Below are 19,877 nucleotides of genomic sequence, written 5' to 3'. Positions count from 1 at the left end.
TATTCTTTTAAAGATAGTAACTCCGCTGTTGTGGGGGAGATAGATAGCAAATATAAACGCAGCAGCTTTACCAAGTGCAACTCAGAAGCACATATACGATAAGTTAGGACCTGTTCTGAAGATGTCAGTGCCACACGGAAAACCATCTTTTATATAGGCACATATTCCTGACTCTGGCGATCTTGGGGGTCCGATTTGGAAGTTAAATTAGAGTATCTTCAATTACGAACTCATCTAGTAAAGTAGTCTGTCCAATGCCAGTTTCGCTTCGAAATAATGTGTCTGGTTTAGTCTCCTGTAATTAGGGTTCAACGTCTGGAAGTTTAGAAAGTAAACCCCTGATGTTCGAGAAGGAGACATAGTAGTGGGGGTCTACGATAGAAGTTGGAGATCCGGGTTTAATCCTGTATTTTTTATTGAAACTTTTCATCATGAAGTTTTGGGATTTGTGGACTATGTTGAAAGACCTGCCTCGAGCAGGGCAGAGAGTGAAAGTAAGAGAGAGAAATAGAAATGAAGAAATATTTTTGTAGCACATGCAAAGATAAATCCGTAACAATTACCCACTTATATGGCATCGAGAGGCCCCACCATGAGCTCCTGCATGGTCCAGAATCCATTCACCAAATGGCAATACAGCATACAATACAATACAACCCCAGTATTTTGCACCTGTTTATAGGCCACCTTCCTTAGTAGTTAATCCAAGGTTCTTGTCCCTGACTATTAGGCGGATAACGTCAGGCCAGATAAAGCGTTTACCTTCAGCATCTTACTAGTGACATGGCTAGAAGAATAGACATAGAAACAGAGAATTTCCGACATCTCTGGCGGATGTTGATGCAAAATGCTGCCAACCTAGAATACAGATATTTCTTCTCCCTTTGTCAGAAAAATCACCCATAAAAATATTAGGACTGAGTGACAAAATAATTGCATTTTCTACTCTCTATTAAAAAATAAAAAAATAAATAAAAATATTAAGTGTTGTACTTAATAAAAGTCTATTTGGCGTGTTTAAGGGAAGGTATGAAGAAAGATTCCCCTCCCACTAACTGAAAATTAATATAATTGCCTAATCCGCTTAGGCTATCAACTTGGAAAATATAAACAATATTTATGGACAAGAAAAATCTATTATAAAAAAAAAACAATATATATTCCAGGTGAATTAGCTAGAAAGAATCGGCACATTTTAGCGCGAGAAAACCATTTAGACAATTAATAAACCAATGAAATAAAGATAAAGATTAACAACTAAAACAATTATAATATTAGCACTTACATCTAGAATAATTATCTTTTACAAATTCCTAATTAACTACTAAAATACGACCTTCGTGACTGCAAATAAGAATTTATTTACTTGAAATAATCTTCAGCATTTATTTTTTTTAAAGAAAACGGTCACCACATGATATATCTTGCCACTTGGACAAGCATGTTCTCTTTTAAGTAGTAACGTGTGGAATGGGGACGTAAGAAAACAGCATCTTCAGATCTATTTATGCTCAGTTTCAAATGAACTTGTCAGAGAGAATCGGCATATTTTTGCACGAGAAAACAATTTACACAATTAATAAAACAATGAAATAAAGACTAAAAACTGAATTAAATATAATCTTTGCACTTGCATCTAGAAAAAATTACACCTTCATAAATTAACTGCGAAAATGCGTTCTTTTTAACTGCAAATAAGAATTGATTTTCAATGTCTGTATCATTATTATTATCTTATATATAATAAATTGATTTTAAATGTCTGTATTATTATCCTATATATAATAAAAACGCAGCGGTTTTCCTTCTGGACATAAATACCGTACGTTTAGAACAACAAATGCCACATACAAATATCTACACTATTTTCCTATATCTTATGTAACTATAGAACATCATTTTAGACACATTGATTCGATATAACAGAACCCTGGATGTAACCTTAGGAATGACATAATCACCATCGCAATCACCTACAAACAGAGTACTTTCCAAATTTCCTTCTAATTACTAAGTGCTCCTATCGTCCCCATTCTACACTGAGTAAATTTACACACAGGGCACTTATATTGAGGCCTTATCCTTCGTAACTGATTTGTAAACTCACAGTCATAGTATTCGCTTTCAATTTCTAGGAACAAAAATCATAAGGTCTCCCCATACATGTTCCTGCCTTTCTGATTTGATGATACGTAACATTCTCCTATTTCAGAATGAAACGAATCCCTGTAGAAAACGAACACTTGGAAAACTTAAAATTATTGTATTCGGTAACCGCTAGAGAAATACAATTAAATAATACCACATTCAGCGTCCATAAATCTGCATATTACGGCAGATTTTGCAGAGGTATACTATTGTGATAATTCGAACCACCTTCTAATGTTTTTTCCTCCCTGCTTCACTCCCTCAATATAAATGTAAAGACACAAATTAAACTGTAAATGTCAGAGCCTTTCTTACGCAACTAAAGGTAAATTAAACTGCAGAAACCCCTATTACATTATAAAAGTTCTATAATGGAATAAATTTTACCCCCTAAAACAAAACAAAGAAGAAGCAAAACATAAAAATATTTATTGGAACCGCTCGTAAAAAATATTCTTAGTTAATAAAGTAAAAAGTATTCAAAACTATGTAAAATATGTGATTAACGTTTGTTTTCTTGTAATTAATTTCTTGTTGCGGGGATTCCATGTTTATACATAACTGATTACCTATTTTCCTATTTTGGTCATTGAACCCACCCATAATTTAACCCTTTACAACTCATACGCTTCCTACCTCTCTCCCTGTCTAAATTAATCGTATGCCTTGCGATAAATACGGATAACATTTCTTTTTCCCCATTTTTCTCAGTTTTTTTACTATCGAATTCAAACAGTTTTATGCCTTGTTTCTTCTGTTTGTTTTATTTTATTATCGAAATGAAACGAAAAAAAACTTCATTTTTTTGAGTTGTTTTTCTTTTGTTTGTTTTGGGCAGCAACAAACACAACCGTACTTTTTTAATTTTTTTCGAGGGGAACGCACGCTTCCAACGGGGAACGCTATTCGTCGGGTACCTGATATATGGTATATATATATATATATATATATATATATATATATATATATATATATATATATATTATATGCATAAAGTCCATATATCAGCATAGACCTATATCAGAAGTTGATTCTTGTTTTATCGAGACAATAATAGTATATGGTGAAATAAATTATAAAGGACAAATCAGCAAAATACGAGTATCCGCGATTGTTTTCACGGGATCGTACATTCTTCTTTCCTCTCCCCCCTCCCATCCCCACTTCCTTTCCTCATTACACTTCTCTCAAAAACCTCTACCGTCTAAATTCACAAAACATAACCCCCTTTTTTTCAAAGCGTAAATCACACCCGGATATATTTTGTAAAAAAAAACGAATGTAACTTTTATTATCGTTACCATAGCTCCCAATTCTTGGCCTAATGATGTGGTCCCTTTGAATTGAGATTTCACTGAAACATACATGCACATAACTCGCCGCCCAGCAGTGCATCTTTGTAAAATACGTTTAAATATGACGTTTTGATTAATGCAGATTTCGTATTTATTATTATTTTACACTGGACTTGCTATATGGTAATGATTTTAAAAGTTAAATAACTAATAACTCGTGGTCTACCACCGAGAATCGAAACCACAACGTTTACCTTAGCATTTACTTTTTCTTTGAGGTTAATGCCTGAGCTCTGAAATTAATAGACGTATAGATATATTTTTAATACTTGTTTATACATCTATATGATTATATATCTCAAATAATTTTGCTGGCTTGAGCGTCTAAAACGTCTATCCAGTTTTGGCTTCTGGTTTGAAAACATCCGCCTTCTTACCTAATTCGTGCCGTTCTGTGTTTAGTTCAGTATTAAAAGCTGCTATTCAAAGCATACATGAGGTCAACAATATTTTTAAAAACTATTTTACCTTGCTCTTCTGACAAATAAGTGTAATTTAACCCGGTTGAGTAAAAAATAAAAAAACTGATTTGAATATAAATATACAATACAGAACTATAATCACATTTAGAACTATACTAGGTGAGGGGCACCCGGCTTTGCCCGTGCGTAGAATACGCTTAAATATGATATTTTAATCTGTGAAGATTATGTATCTATTATTATAGAGTCGTGTTTTCAAAAGTAAAAAAATAGTATTTAGCTGCCATCAGCTGGAATCGAAACCGAAACTGTGGGATACTAAGTTGATTACGTTAACACTATACGAAGATGACAAGCATATCAACCGATTAAAAATTAACATTTAAAAATAAATTAAGATGAATGTTAAATGTTAAACGAATTTTTTTTTCAGTTTTGACCCATTTTTGAACTCTTAAAAACAATGTCAACCGGCTAAAAACACATAAAAGAACAGCCCGTAAAATATACAATTATTTGAGTTCCCTAAGTTTTGGGGGATGTTTGAAAATATGAAGACAGACAGACAGACAGACAGACAAACATATAGCAGTTTATGCATTACATTTACTGCGGTTGGTAACGTAATTGTGTAATCTGAAAATTTATTTCCCTTTAGGCCTGACTTACAAAATATTTTCTCTTCAAGAAGGGATGTTTTAGTAGTGATTTTAGTAAAGCCTATTTAAATATAATAAGTTCTCGCAGTGGTATTGTAGAGGCTTTCTGAGTGTTTTGTCAAGACAATAAAAGGCAATATAATCTCCAAATAACTTTTTATTCTGATTATTAATTGTCTTACCGTTAAAGAGTAAATGGGTAGCTAAGTACTATTAAAAATAACGCGGGTCATTAAATAAAAAAACCCCCTCTTAATATGTCATAAGTAAATAAATAAATGACAAGGGAAGACTGACCGAACTTTTCCCCAAGTGAAAAATCGGAGAAAAATAGAACAAAATAATAACAATGACGGTGTAGCTGAAGGAGCCAACGTTTAATCGGGGTTTAAATCGGTTATGAAAATAGGGGATTGATTTACTACAACATTTTATGTTAAACTGAACTCTCTTCTAAACCTAAATACTGCTTAATTTCATTTTTTTTTAAATATGGTAGTTTAGTGTCCAATAATCCGGAGAAATATTTGAAAAATAACGGAAAGGTAAAAAATGGTAACTGGGTGCCGTTTGTTCATGCTAACCGACATATTTTCTAAAAATATTTGCTATACCGAAGTTGTATCTGATTAAAACTAGAACTTAAAAATACGTTTTACGTGTCCAAAATATTATATTCATGATTATTTTATGTTTGTATTTCATGTCAAGTTAGAATTGATTAAAACAAAAGGGGGAAGCAAATATGTTTTTTCTACTGTAAAAATATCTACTAAATTAATATTCATATTTAAAAAAAATATTTGATTTTACGCCATAACCAAGCAAAATCTACATTCTTAGGTTAATGCGTTCAACATCCTTTTAAAATACTATAAAAAGAAAAAAACATTTGTTAAAATAATGAAACTTTTACATTTTAGCTCGGGGGATTACTTTTTTATATAAATCTAACGTAAAAATGAGACACAAATCTTTGCGACGTAAAGAGACATGTAATTGTTAGCATTTTTCTTTCAAGTTTAGTGGGGTGGTAGCGAAAGTAAAGGGGACATGGAGTGATGGTTGGGTCATAAGTTCAAAACATTTTAAAAATACGTGAAAACACTGCAAAACGTGTGCGTGTAGGGATTTTTTTAAAATTTGCTTTGAGAAGGCCTCACCGTTAAATATTACTTAATAAGTAAATTATTATTTCCTGATGTTCTTAAGGCTGTTAACGCACATACAAACAATCTATGGTGGACCTGTACAATGCACACCCACTCCTTGTATTTTTTTCTTTTCTTTTCTATTTTTAAATTTTTCTTATCAGACTACACCTCTTTTGTATGAGAAGTTTTTCATTTTATCTAAGGCAATGGTGTAAAGACCTTTATTATCTAATGTAATCCGTATTGTTTACACTGTCCCCCCCACGCTTACTTATATATATATATATATATATATATATATATATATATATATATATATATATATATATATATGTATATATATATATGGCTGTATATATATAATTATATATATATATATATGGTTATATATATATGCATATATACATATGGTTGTATATATATATATATATATACATATGGTTGTATATATATATATATATATATATATATATATATATATATATATATATATATATATATATATATATATATATATGGTTACGTACCCAGGCACTTTAAAATTTCACTGCTTTCGAAATTTACATTATTTATTTTTGACTGTGTAATTTTTATGTTCAAACCTCTCTGTACTTTACGCATTTTTACTAAATATGTGTATATGTGCACATATTGGTACATACGTATTTCGATGTATGTATATATATTGTAAAGTAAAATTATAAATTACTTAAATAAAATAAAAAATTGTAACTTCCGCACCGTTTTTAAACAATTGTACAGTTATTTTATCCACAATCTTAATACTTGAATAAAGATATTTTTATATCATTTCTCACACACGAGACACTTAACTATTTTAAGTAATTTCAATTTAATTTAGACTGACGTATATAAAATCTTACAACATCCAGATTTTAAACGAAATCCTTATCAAAAATTGACTGAAAACGACTGGAAAAAAAGCAGTAAAAAGTGCGTGCAAAAACAATCAAATTGATGAAAATTACTATAGAAATTTATTTCACAAATAACTATGGAAATTTATTTCACAAATTACTCTGGAAATTTATTTCACAAATTCGGCCCAGATATGAGAACGGCATTACGAAAAATGGAGAAATTACAAAAAAGACGATTAAGCAAAAATACTCCGTGCTTTTTAACAATGCCTATATATATATATATATATATATATATATATATATATATATATATATATATATATATATATATATATATATATATATATAATTTGTACGCGTGCTTTTTTTACTTTGAAGTCGTCTGCTTGTCTGTTGGCTTCGGTAACTTTATTACTGTCTTGACATTTTGATCGATTGATCGATCGAAAAAACATTTTCCAAATATATCCCCGATGTGTCACCGATCGTTTTCTCAGATAGAATTTCGTCATTTATCTTTCTTTTTATTTTACTATAATTTTCTGAGGTGTCGTGGAACATTATTGGCTCTGCGTATTATTTTTTCTTTTGTCCGTGTTATATGCAACTTTTACGATAGAATCAATGTGACTCCTTGTTAGTTTTATGTTGGGTATAGTATACTGTTTCTATATCGGAAAACTTATTTTCAGATGTGAACATCGCATGCCAATCATAGGTCACGTCCGCTGGTCTGTAAAAGCCAATTTATTTTCTTTTTTTTACCTGACTTGAACTTTAAACTTTATAGTCGAGGAAATCATTATAAACCTTTGCTTTTGCTCGTGTTTTCCGCGTATTCGCTACGCTTTTTACTGCATTTAGAAGCCATAAAATTATTTTGTTTCTTTCTGTGATACAGTAAATGTTTTTTAGATATGTGCATATAAAAATGTCAACTATGACTACACACAAAAATACACATGTATTCAGCTAGACGTAGAAATTAAACGATACCAAATGAAACTAAAAACTTGTAAAAATAGCATTCTTTAACCTAGCCAAAGTAAACGAGTTTCCGAAATCCACCGAGTACTAATGTACGGTAAACAAAGTGCGAGATAAATAAAACAATTACAAATAGAAAACGTACATCAGATCCGTTTTGGGGACACTGGAATAATGGTTGGATCATTCTACTTCTCTAGTAGATATCTCACGACCGATGCCAGCCTCTAACTGTACGAAACCAACGTTGTCATAGGATCAAGTAATATGGCCACCTGCATCTAACAGAGTTCAAACCAAACTTCGTTATCATTTGAGTGATGCCCTTTTCTCGTCGTTGAAATCTCTTTTCTCAGTGAAAATATGTTCGGATTTTCCTCTGCTCTATCGTTATATTCATGGCAGTTACTCGCCTGTGCTTTAACCAATGCTAAGTATTTTTCTTCCAAAAAATGCTCGTCTATACCAATAATACATCTCACTTAATCTCTACCAGTGTCTACACATGAGCGTGGATTCAATAAGCAAAGCTTCTTTCCTATCGATCTCTGTTCAGTTGGTCTGCTTTCCAGTCGACTGTAGTATTGTCATCTTAAAGTACAACGTAAACGACTGCTTGTTGAACCGTCTTCTAAAATTATTTAATTGTAACAAATGGCCACCAATAACGATTACTACGTTAGTATCTCAATGACTAAGGACATATTAAATCTTATTCTCCAGTGGCCACCGGGTCTTGATAAGTTGTGACTGATTTGTATAAATAAATAATGTGACAAATAGAACTCTAAAATAAACTCTTGTTTGGGGTGTTTGAAAAGCAGATTAATGTGTACCATGCTGTAGCGTGTCCATATCTCTTGCAAAAACAAAATGGTCAATATAATTTTTTAAAAATGTACGTTTTGGATTTACTGAGCTGATCAATAATAATAATAATAATAATAATAATAATAATAATAATAATAATAATAATATATATATATATATATATATATATATATATATATATATATATTATACACGTTATACACTTGTGTATTGTTAAAATTATATACATTATTTCAAATTATATTCTGAATAAAAAGTATTCCCAAAAATAATATCTGACATTTTAACTTGATAAAGAGTTTTAGTTATACACTAGGAGATGCTGATGTAAATATTTAACCTATTGGCATAAAAACGTTCGTAAAAGAAATAGATGAGGATTATTACTACCAATTATACTTGGATATTAGCAATGATTTGACAAGTTTTGATTACTTTTAGTTGCTACAATCCAACGATTTCCAAAAATAAATAAAGATTGGCAAATGAAATACAGAGTTACAATTGCGTTGCTTGGAAATTCTTCAAGAATGCAACGAAATACTCCAGGTAACTAAACTTAGCTTCAATTAGCCAACCTAAGTGCCAAATTCCGCGCACCGTAGATTCGATTAAATATGATATTCTGAAGCTGCCCAAAACAAAATACCGTTTATTTTGAAAACTGATATAAACCAATATCTGATGTTTTCTGGTATAAGTAATGGTTTCCTCTCTTTTAAAAGAATGGTTTATACTGGCAAATGAATATACTTTTAAGCCTATAACACCAGGATTCGAAAATTTGCTGCGTTTATGCTTAGAATTTGACCGGAATAAAGGATGGTGCGTATATATATATGAACACACGAATATTATATATAATACCAATATAGGACTAAATATTATATATAATCCCAATAGGGGGCTAAAATTTAGGAACTATATGAAAGATATTATGAGTTACTAATGAAATATGTTTCCGACATACAAATTAATGTAAGAAATGCAAAGGAAACGTCTATCAAATGAAATGTGTGTTATCGTGGACGTTTTTTTTTCTATAGTAAATATAAATAAGTAAAATCTCATAGATAAAATCACTTGTAAAAAGTAAAAATGTGTGAATGAAAACACGAGAAATCCTTTAGGCACTGAGGAATAAAGTTATTGTGATTAATTGCAGTGACGCCATACTGCGGCTTCCCACTTATTATTTAATATAAGAGCATGCAACATATACAACTATGATAATTAAGTGTGGTAGGAACAGATAAAATATCAAGCAAATTACGAATGGCATCACCAAGTCATAAGGCCAAGTATTTAATCTTTCAATTTCTTATAACGATTATGATCTATTCCAAGAAAAAAATTCATTTACGTGACTAATGAGAGTTTAAGAATGAGGTGATTTATTCGTTTTACGTTCCCTAGCACATTATTATTTCAATAAATTACAGAATACGCCTAAAACCCACGTTCTGTTGTTATAATACTACAGTTTATGCATGAAACATTGGGGACAGAGTGACAATTATGATTGGCACAGCAACTTAAATAACCATGAACAATAAGAAACGTTTATTCTATGCAGTGAAAGCAGAGACAATCGTTTTAAAGAATACAAAATATTACTGTATCCTCTGTTTTGTCGATTAAGGTACAGACTTAAATGTATCACCGAAATAACCTGAAACACGATATTTATACATGGAACTACTTTTTCAAGCTGTCAATGATAGAAAAACAGAATACCGTTTTCCGGTATTTGCAGCATTTATTCATAGGCGAAACAAAACATAAAACCCTTTAAGGATTTTAGTAAAAACAATTCAAAAATTGATTCAACATATCCCGCACGCAACGCTATTCACGATGATGTCTTACAAGGGATTTCATCTATTACGCTAAAATGAAACTGCACGAATAGATTGGTTCTCCATATAATTATGTACAGCATGTTTAGATAAAATATGAGCGAAGCTTGATTTCGATTGCTACATTTTATGCTTATTTCTGTGAACAAAAAATATACATTTCTCTTATAACCTTCGTAATAGCATGTACGCAATCATGTAACTAATCGCATAACGATCCAATACACACGGTTCGAATCGTAGGTGTCTATAAACAGTATACTAAAATATTATTACAGATATATTAAACAAGAAAGTGTGTGTAGTGTGCCAACAATTAGCACCACTTGAATTATATAAATATATAATATAATGTGGTAGTTTGGGTTGAAATATAAATAGTTCTTTTGTATAATTTGGGTTTATAGAATTTTTGTATGTATAGACACCTTAACGATAAAGTAAGTATAATACACTCTGCTAATAACAAATACACTAAGTACATTGAATAGATGAGATATGGGGTATTAAAGGTTGAACATTTGATTAATTGAAGATTATAATTTAATTGAGAATTTATTTCTAATCATAGACGTGTATATTGCCACACCTTTTACATTGTGGAAATAAACATTTGATATGTAATTATCTTTCGTACTTCTATCTAAATTCAATTTGTAAGCCTTTTCTCAAGAAAGCGATAACACCTGATAACACCAACAATCAACAGCATTCGAGAAGGATAACTAGTTTGCTTGTTTAGAAATACTACACTTTTCATCCAATGTCGAGTATTGCATATAATGAAAATATCACTGCAAGCGAATTTAGATTTTGCATGTAATTTTTACCTTAATAAATTCTGCAATTTTTTTCCTAAAAATAATCAGCTTTATATGTCATGTGTTACAAACGCACTTGTTTGTTATAAGTAAATGATTAAATAATGATATGCTTTTGTGCACCATGTAATTTTCCTGATATTTACTATTTACACATATTCCGAATTATAGAAGCATATGGCATGCTATTAAAATCAATCTAAATGTGTTTAGTAACTATAAAAAATATACCAGCTCTTAACATTGCATATCCAACTATGGTTTATGCAGTTGTAGATTTTCAGTAAATGTTTACCTAAACACAGAAATACATTAAAAAACGAGTGTTATTTGCGATAGACGAAACCTTTAGAAAACTAGTGTGTTTCAAATACATCCTGGAACGTTAACATATTCGATCGTACAGAGACAGACTGACAATGTATAAATATCAAACATGGATATGCAGTAAAAAACAACTCTTTCACTACTTTGCTTTTCCAATAATCACAATAATATAAATTGACAGGACAGTGACCAACACAAAATCAATAACGTATACAGTGGTGTCGTTTTTATCTATAAGAAAAGTAGTATTTTAACTAACGCATATATAAACAATGAATATACAGCCATGTATTTTGTAAAATAGTGTAATAAAATGTATCTACTCGAGATAATATTGCTCAATGTTATTTACTTAAATAGATAAAATATTGTATACAACAACAAAATAGATGATATTATTTATAAGAAAATAACTTTATCTCAAACAATACCATTAAAATAAGCAGTACTATTGTAGATAAGATAGATGTATTTTAATTAATTTTAAGAGTTAAATATGATACAAAGGCACATCAACGACGTATCTAAAAATTAAGAAAATTGTAGGTTTTAAAGTCTCCTTAATACCAAAGTTTTTCAACTGCAATCAAATGTTTATTTTATAAATATCGAGAAACTTTTAGATATATAATATGTATTTGGAATATGTGTAAGATATATTCAAACACCGACAAAAATATATGACATATAAAGACAGAGATTAATCACTAGGGCTTTGACAAAGGCATATTCTTTTCATTGTTTTGACTCTTGAGTATATATCCGTCAATATAGTGTATGTTTTTTTATAGGCGGATGTCGTTCTCATTGATAGACTGTGTCTTAATATGTCGGCTATATAGTTTAGAGTCAAATAAATGAAAATAATATTCTGTTGTAACAAACCTATTAATGATTGTTTTTGGTTTATATGTCTCTAGCAATCTTAAATTTCGTGTTGGGTGATGGCGCCCCATCAGAAAGAATGATTGTTTTTTAGGCTTGAATTTAACCGATTTATAATACGTGTATATCGATTTAAAACCACATCTATTGTGAATGCATATATAAATCGATCGTTTAGTAATTCTCTTTGTTGATCAGATTCATACCCATATCAAAAGAGCAATAATTTATAATAAAACATGTTTAGAATCGTACACTTTGATAAGAAAAATTAAAATAATATGTTTTTTTTATTATTCAGATTTCGTCACAGCTGGGGAATGGTTTGAGTCGATTGATTCAAGGAAAGTAATTCTAATATTCTACATTATACGAATTCGACAAACTTCTTCCTGTAAGTATACTACATTCTATTCGATAATTGCACAATATCCCACTGATATACAGAATCTGCTATGAAAATTGTTAACAACACAAAAATAATTAAATATGAGTTGAATACGTGTAGTACATAATAATTGCATGCAAAGTTACATTATAATAGCATGCAATACACACACACACACACACACACACATATATATATATATATATATATATATATATATATATATATATATATATATATATGTATATATACACTATCATTTCAGCCCGGCGTTTCCCGGGTATTTGGAGGTGTATGTTGAGTGAAAAAAAGCGGTCAATTTTTTTTTAAATTTGACCCCTATTATGACCCCTTAAAATTTACTGTTTTGAGCTCAAATAAAGTTATTAAGTTAGATCCATGTCCAAGGAATTTATATCAAAAATTTCAAGTGTTTAGACAAAAAAATTGTCGGAGGAGTTTGGTAGAGTTCTCAAAAGTTAAACCGTTGAACTTGACCCCTTAATCGCCAAATTTCATGGCGAAATCCAGTCACATCGATTTTTCCAAATCTCAGTACACTGTATATCAATTTTCGAGTCCGTAGACTTCAAATTGACACATTTATTGCGTATGGAAATGTACACAGACAATCACACAGACACTCACGTTATATATATATATATATATATATATATATATATATATATATATGATGACCTCCAATTAGTAGTGGAATGGGGACAAAAATGGATGGTAACGTTCAATGCCGCCAAGACTAAACTGGTTTCATTCAATAATTACAAGAAACCATCTCTACCACCTATAGCAAGGGTCAAAGACTCTTTGTCTGAGAGTACGTCTTTCAAGCTCCTTGGCCTTGGTTAACAGGAAACATGAGTTGGAACAATTACATCGAGGGCATTGCCAGGGCTGCTGCGAGGAAGGTGGACTCTCTCTACCGTGCTAGAAAACTTCTAACACCCGAAAGTATCCTGTACCTCTATAAGACCACCATTCGCCCATGTATGGAGTATTGCTGTCATATTTTGGCTGGTGCATCGGCTACTAGTCTCTCGCTCCTTTACAGGGTTCAAAAGAGAGTCGCCAATCTGATAGGCCCTAAACTGGCATCTAAGCTTCAGCCTCTGTCCCGTCGTCGAAACGTTGCATACCTCTGCCTGTTCTACAAGTATTTTAATGGTGAATGCTCTGATGAACTGCAATCACTTCTGCCCCCACGACGTGAACACTCTCGACAGACCCGACAAGCTGCAAAATCCCCCCACACTGTAGAGATCCCTAGATGTAAAAGATCTTTCTACTCCAGTAGTTTCTTCCCCAGAACTGCTAGACTTTGGAATTCCATTCCAGGTCACTGCTTCCCCAACTGTACTGACATCTTGCTGCCCAAATCCCTACATAGTACCTCAGTATATGTTTCCCCTGGTTGTAGCCCCCTACACCAAAGTGGCAATGTGCCTTGTTTGGGGTGAAAATGTAATATATATATATATATATATATATATATATATATATATATATATATGATAAGCAAAGCCTAGCTTTATTGACTAATTTCAATTCTCCAGAAAAGCGGTAAGTATCATTTCTTACACTGATGATTGCATAAGCATCAAACATTGTTGTATAAAAATTCTTAATATATTTGTAATTATTATTATTATAATGTTCTTCTAAAATAATAAGGAAGATATGTTAAGGAAACTATGAAAAGCGGGACAACTTTAGAGAAAATTAATCTGGTAAGTCAACACAGTTGACAGGGTTCGATCAGTAGTAATTAATAAGCATAATCTGCTATCTTGTGTGGATATAAAAATAAAAACTGTTAATAATTATGTACAGACAAACACACACACACGCATATATATATATATATATATATATATATATATATATATATATATATATATATATATAAATATATATTTTAGCAAAAGTACCCGTCGTTGACTGGGTTCAAAAGCAGCCTAAAGTAAATGGACTCTAATTTATTAATGATAGGTTATGAAAGGAAGGGTTGTAAAGAGATAACTTCGAATTTGGGGATATCAAAACCAAAGCAAAATATGACGAAAGTAAAAAAATAAAATAAAATAGATGAACCCCCATAATTTATTATACCATACCTGTTCACACGGAAACACTTATCACAATATTCTGTGTATCTATATTAAAAAACTTTGTTAAACTTTGTGACATATTTCCATTCTATAGAGGTCAGGCGCGAACGAACACCCCATTATTTTATCATACCATATTTCTTCAAACTGAAACATAATTGTCAAAGTATACTTACGCAGATAGATAGGAAAAGTCTTTATTAAAGTTTGTGCCTATTTCCATTCTTTGGGGGCCAAGCGCGAACGCAGACCCACAATTTTATTATCCCTCCCTATTTAAGTTAAACATACTTATCAAAGTATTCTCATATCCAACTATATCCAAAACACTTGTAAACGTTTTTTTTTAATTTTTTTAATTTTCTATTTCCATATTTTGTGGACCAAGCGCGAACTCAGACCCCACAATTGTAATGAACCACTGTTCTGCCAGATCAAACATACTCATTCCTGTGTCTCGATACATCTTCTATCATTATATGTAATCAGTTTTTTTTTTCAATAGTAAACCATATAGGAGCCTACTCGTGACCAGACACACACACACACACACACACATTCGGCTTTATATATATATATATATATATATATATATATATATATATATATATATATATATATATGATGGTAACAAATACGCTTTCGAAAATTGCCATATATATATATATATATATATATATATACATATATACGTGTGTGAGTTTTTCTACATATGTTGTAAAATCAACTACTGCTTATTTCTTTAGCTATTATCTCTACTACTATATTAAAGTCACATTGTGTGCGTATGCGACGCCTTTCCTTATAGATTATGAAATGGCTGATCCTATTTTTTTTTTTTTTTTTGCAAATCCAACACTATGGTAATTTATATATCTGACAGTGTGCTTAGATATATTTTGTACAGAATTTTATCCGATAAGTATCGGAAATGAAAAAAATCCGATCCCAAAAATACTCTTTCGTTCTTACAGATGAAAAAATCATTTTTACAGGGGGATATTTTAGAGTTGCACCGGCAAGAGAGATATGGAAATCTCCACAAATGTAGTTTTTCTGTAGAAAATAACCAGATTTTTTGACGTAGTGGGATATTGCCCATTATTAGAGCATTCGACTACAGATCGAATCATCCCATATTCACGCCCAAGTGTACCCCACCATTTTATATGAACTTTTACTACTAATGATTCAGGTTAAGATAAAAGAAGTGGTACCATTTAAAATCGCCTCAAAGCATTTCTTTTTTTCCAGATTAAAATGTGCAAACAAAGAAATTCTTTGAAGAGATTTTAAATGGTACCACTTCTTTTATCTTAATTAGGAGTGAGTTTCCAGGGCATTCATCGTTCAGCCCTAATATCAGCTAGTGTGATATTGTGAACACACTCGGAGGAAATTTGATTAAGGATGTTATCATTATCATTATTTTATTTTGTGATATATATATATATATATATATATATATATATACATATATATTTATATATATATATATAAGACATAAAGACAAATTTGTAGTTCATTCAGTCTAGTTGAACGGATGTCTGTCTGTTACTATGGTGCAGACTCTACGTGCTAGTGAGTAGGGTACTGATTTTAGACAGTTTTTAGGATGTGGCTTTTGAAGTTGAGGTATTGTTGAGTGTCTGTGGGTTTGTGGTAGATGTCTGTGATTATGTTCTTGTTTTTTAATGTTACTAGGATGTCAAGGAAAGGTAGTTTTCTGGGGCTTTGTTCTAGTGTGCAGTTTATTTTTGGGTGTAGATTTTGTAGCAAAGTGTGGAGTTCTTTGATATCCCCATGAGGTTCTCCAGAGGATAAAGCAGTTGTCTAGGTATATTTTCCACCTCCGTTCAACTAGACTAAATGAACTACAAATAACACTGCGGAAAAGAGGATATCGACTACCACTAATATACAAAGTTATTTAACTGGCTGAAAAAATTCCAATAGACCAACTAAGAACCCGAAAAGAGCACAACAAAGAACACATTTTAGCATACGTCTCTACACACAACACAAACAACCCAGAACTATTCACACAGATAACAAAAACCTTATCCTCCTTTATCAGAACGGCAAACTAAACAACATACTTAAAACAACAAAAATAATAAAAAGCAAACGCCAACCCAAAAACTTAAAACACATCCTAACTTCCTCAAAACTCGTCCCACATACTACAAAAGGAGTTACAAAATGCAACAAACCGCGATGTGGAGTATGTGACATAATAATAGAAGGTAACACATAAACATTCAAAAACCAAGCACAAACATTCAAAATAAAAAAGGATCTAAATTGCACCTCTAGAAATGTAGTATATGCACAAAGATGCACAACATGCAATAAATCCTACATAGGCGACACTAAAAAGTTCAGCAATAGTATGGCCTTACATAAGAGCAACATCAACATTGCAGATAACAGACACCTCTAAGTTTTAAAACACGTACACACATGCAGTGGAAACAGCTTCAAAATAATGCCAATCTTCCAAACAGACAATTATATTTATTTACTTATACAGGAAAAAAGATTCATCACCAGATTCACTCCTGAACAGAACAGAGCCTAATATCATCACACAAAAACATGAAATACAAGGTACACTCGCATGCACATCCATACCCATACATATATACACACCCACGCATAAATCAGAACTGACACATTTAAACACACACACGTGCACGCATACAACCACACAAAGACATGACACCCCTATCTCTAATACAACACACTGAACAATACCAACCCTACTTAACCTCGAAACCAACAACACTAGGAACCACCTAGAACCATAGTATAATAGCTGTTCCAACACCTCGTTCCCTCCTCAGTCAGTGAAGGAAAACCCCCTCATGACTGAAACAACTATCATCCCTTCTATCATCCCCCTCCCATACCTATACCCCTTCCAGTTGCCCCCCTCTGGGGAACAAAATCTCCCCCACACTAGGAACCGATCCTGGGTCTGGCCATACCCACATGGGGAGACAAATAAATAGAAACATTAAAAAATCCCCTATACATATTTTAAATACACCCCTCTTTCTAAACAAACATAATATAAAGAATACCCGAAAAGACTAAAACGAAAAATCACAATACTAAAATCCAAGAATCCAAAAAATAAATATCAAAATAGAATGAAAGCACCCCGACCCTTATTTCAGAAGAGCTGCCCCCTCCTCACACATACACATTAGTAACGACCTTGATCACAGTCACTTTCTTTAGGAAGAAAATAACCTCATAATACTATAAAACAGTATATAGATTCTCAAACCAATAAAAGCAAACACACACACGCACACACACACACACACACACACACGCACACACACCCTACCTCACCCTAAAGGAAAGGAAAAAACACTAGCAGAAAGAGAGAGTGACTACAACCAGGACAGCGGCCTGGGCCAGCCCAATAAAAGAGTAATAAAAATTGAACATGCCAATGAACAATGAACAAGCCTCCACCCCTTGGAAACACTTCAAATGAACTACGAAAATTGCAATTTGTACATCTCCAACACATTTGAAAAAAAAAAATTCTGACGAGGACGCTTCACAAAACGTCTGAAACGCGCGTAAAAACGATTTCAATGGCTTAAAAACATTATTACAATGATCCAAACATAATTCTCAATGAAAAACCAAGACACAGAATAATAAAATAATGTTAAAAAATACACATTGTTGGTGACTACTCCCTTATTCAAATATATATATATATATATATATATATACATATTTTATCTATAGTTTTCCTTAAAAGGGTAATAGATTCCATATTGTTCATTAAAGAAGTGTATTTTGCCAACGTCTTAGGAGAGACCGTTCTTGTGAATATTTTCAAACGACATATGGTTTGAAATTGTCCGAATGGTTGCGGAACATTTGTAACGAACAATGAAAATACACTACTTGTTGCTATCTGTCCAACCTTTGTTGTCTTGATTTAGTGAAAACAACACACCCACACGCACACACAATCACACCCACACCCACCACACATATATATGTATACACACATACACACACACATATATATATATATATATATATATGTATGTGTGTGTGTTGAGGTGTATAATTTCCCACAACCATATTGCCTTGATGGAGGGGGGACGAAAACATGTTGGTATGGTTTCAAATTATCTGAAAAAAACATACTTAATTCCAAATAATTCTCACATGTATCGCTCCTCTTTTGGAAATAGAATACGATTATGAATATCGTCAGTATTATATAATCCGTATATACAGTGAAATTTACTCCTTGTATGAAAACAAAGATGGGAGATATAACATATGAGAAATATTTGGAATCAAACCTCCCCTTGCTGTTATTTCAGATCATTTGAAAACATCCCAGCAAGTTCCCCCCACCTCCACTAAGGCAAGAGGTTTTGGGAAAATATCAGATCTTTTTTTTAATTCATATGCAAAACTAGGAAAACAAATAACTATGATTAAAGTATTGGTTAAGGTGGAGTATCTTTTCAACCGCGAAAAATTCTTTAAAATCACAACTATAATAGGTTTTCGAGAATGCTGAAAACTACAATAGCATACCAGTTCCAGGAAACAAATAGTTTTAATGCTTGACATTTTTATTGAGTTGGAACAAATCAAATAAATACATGGCACATAGGTTAAATTAAAAAAAAAAACAGTGAAAAACTCCATTGGATGCAGAAAAAATAACTCATTTTTCAGTTCTTACTTGATTGCCCAAAATATTTGGCACGAAAAAGTCCAGCGTAGCATTTATTATTCATCCTTTGCGCATTTATAATGGGTATTTTACGAGTCACTTAAAGGCATGTTACACTTCTCCAACGGGGGGGGGGGACTACTTTGCTAGATTTGCCAGATTTACCGTGGGGGATAGTTTTTGTGCTATGATTTTTAATAAAAGATTTGCGGTATTGACAATAGTATTTTTAGAATCAGATAGATAAGACAGAACTCCATATTAATAACCGTATTTGCCAGCGAGTTTATGCGGGGACTATT

General features: G+C 31.8%; 1 protein-coding gene across 7 annotated transcripts in view; it reads left to right on the top strand.

Moving 5' to 3' along the window:
• LOC145276819 (uncharacterized) overlaps positions 1 to 19,877 on the top strand; it is a 694,204-nt gene that overhangs the window by 497,786 nt on the left and 176,541 nt on the right. For all 7 annotated transcript variants that reach the window (XM_080128165.1, XM_080128161.1, XM_080128163.1 and 4 more), the window contains one exon: positions 12,634 to 12,726. The gene's annotated coding sequence lies outside the window, so the exon portion shown is untranslated. The remainder of the gene's footprint in view (positions 1 to 12,633; positions 12,727 to 19,877) is intronic.

This window comes from Euprymna scolopes, chromosome 5 (genome assembly GCF_053919585.1).
Source record: "Euprymna scolopes isolate OS-2025 chromosome 5, ASM5391958v1, whole genome shotgun sequence".
NCBI classification, from domain to species: domain Eukaryota; kingdom Metazoa; phylum Mollusca; class Cephalopoda; order Sepiida; family Sepiolidae; genus Euprymna; species Euprymna scolopes.
The sequence above is the reverse complement of the archived record's forward strand: the minus strand, read 5'-3'. Positions and strand labels throughout refer to the sequence as shown.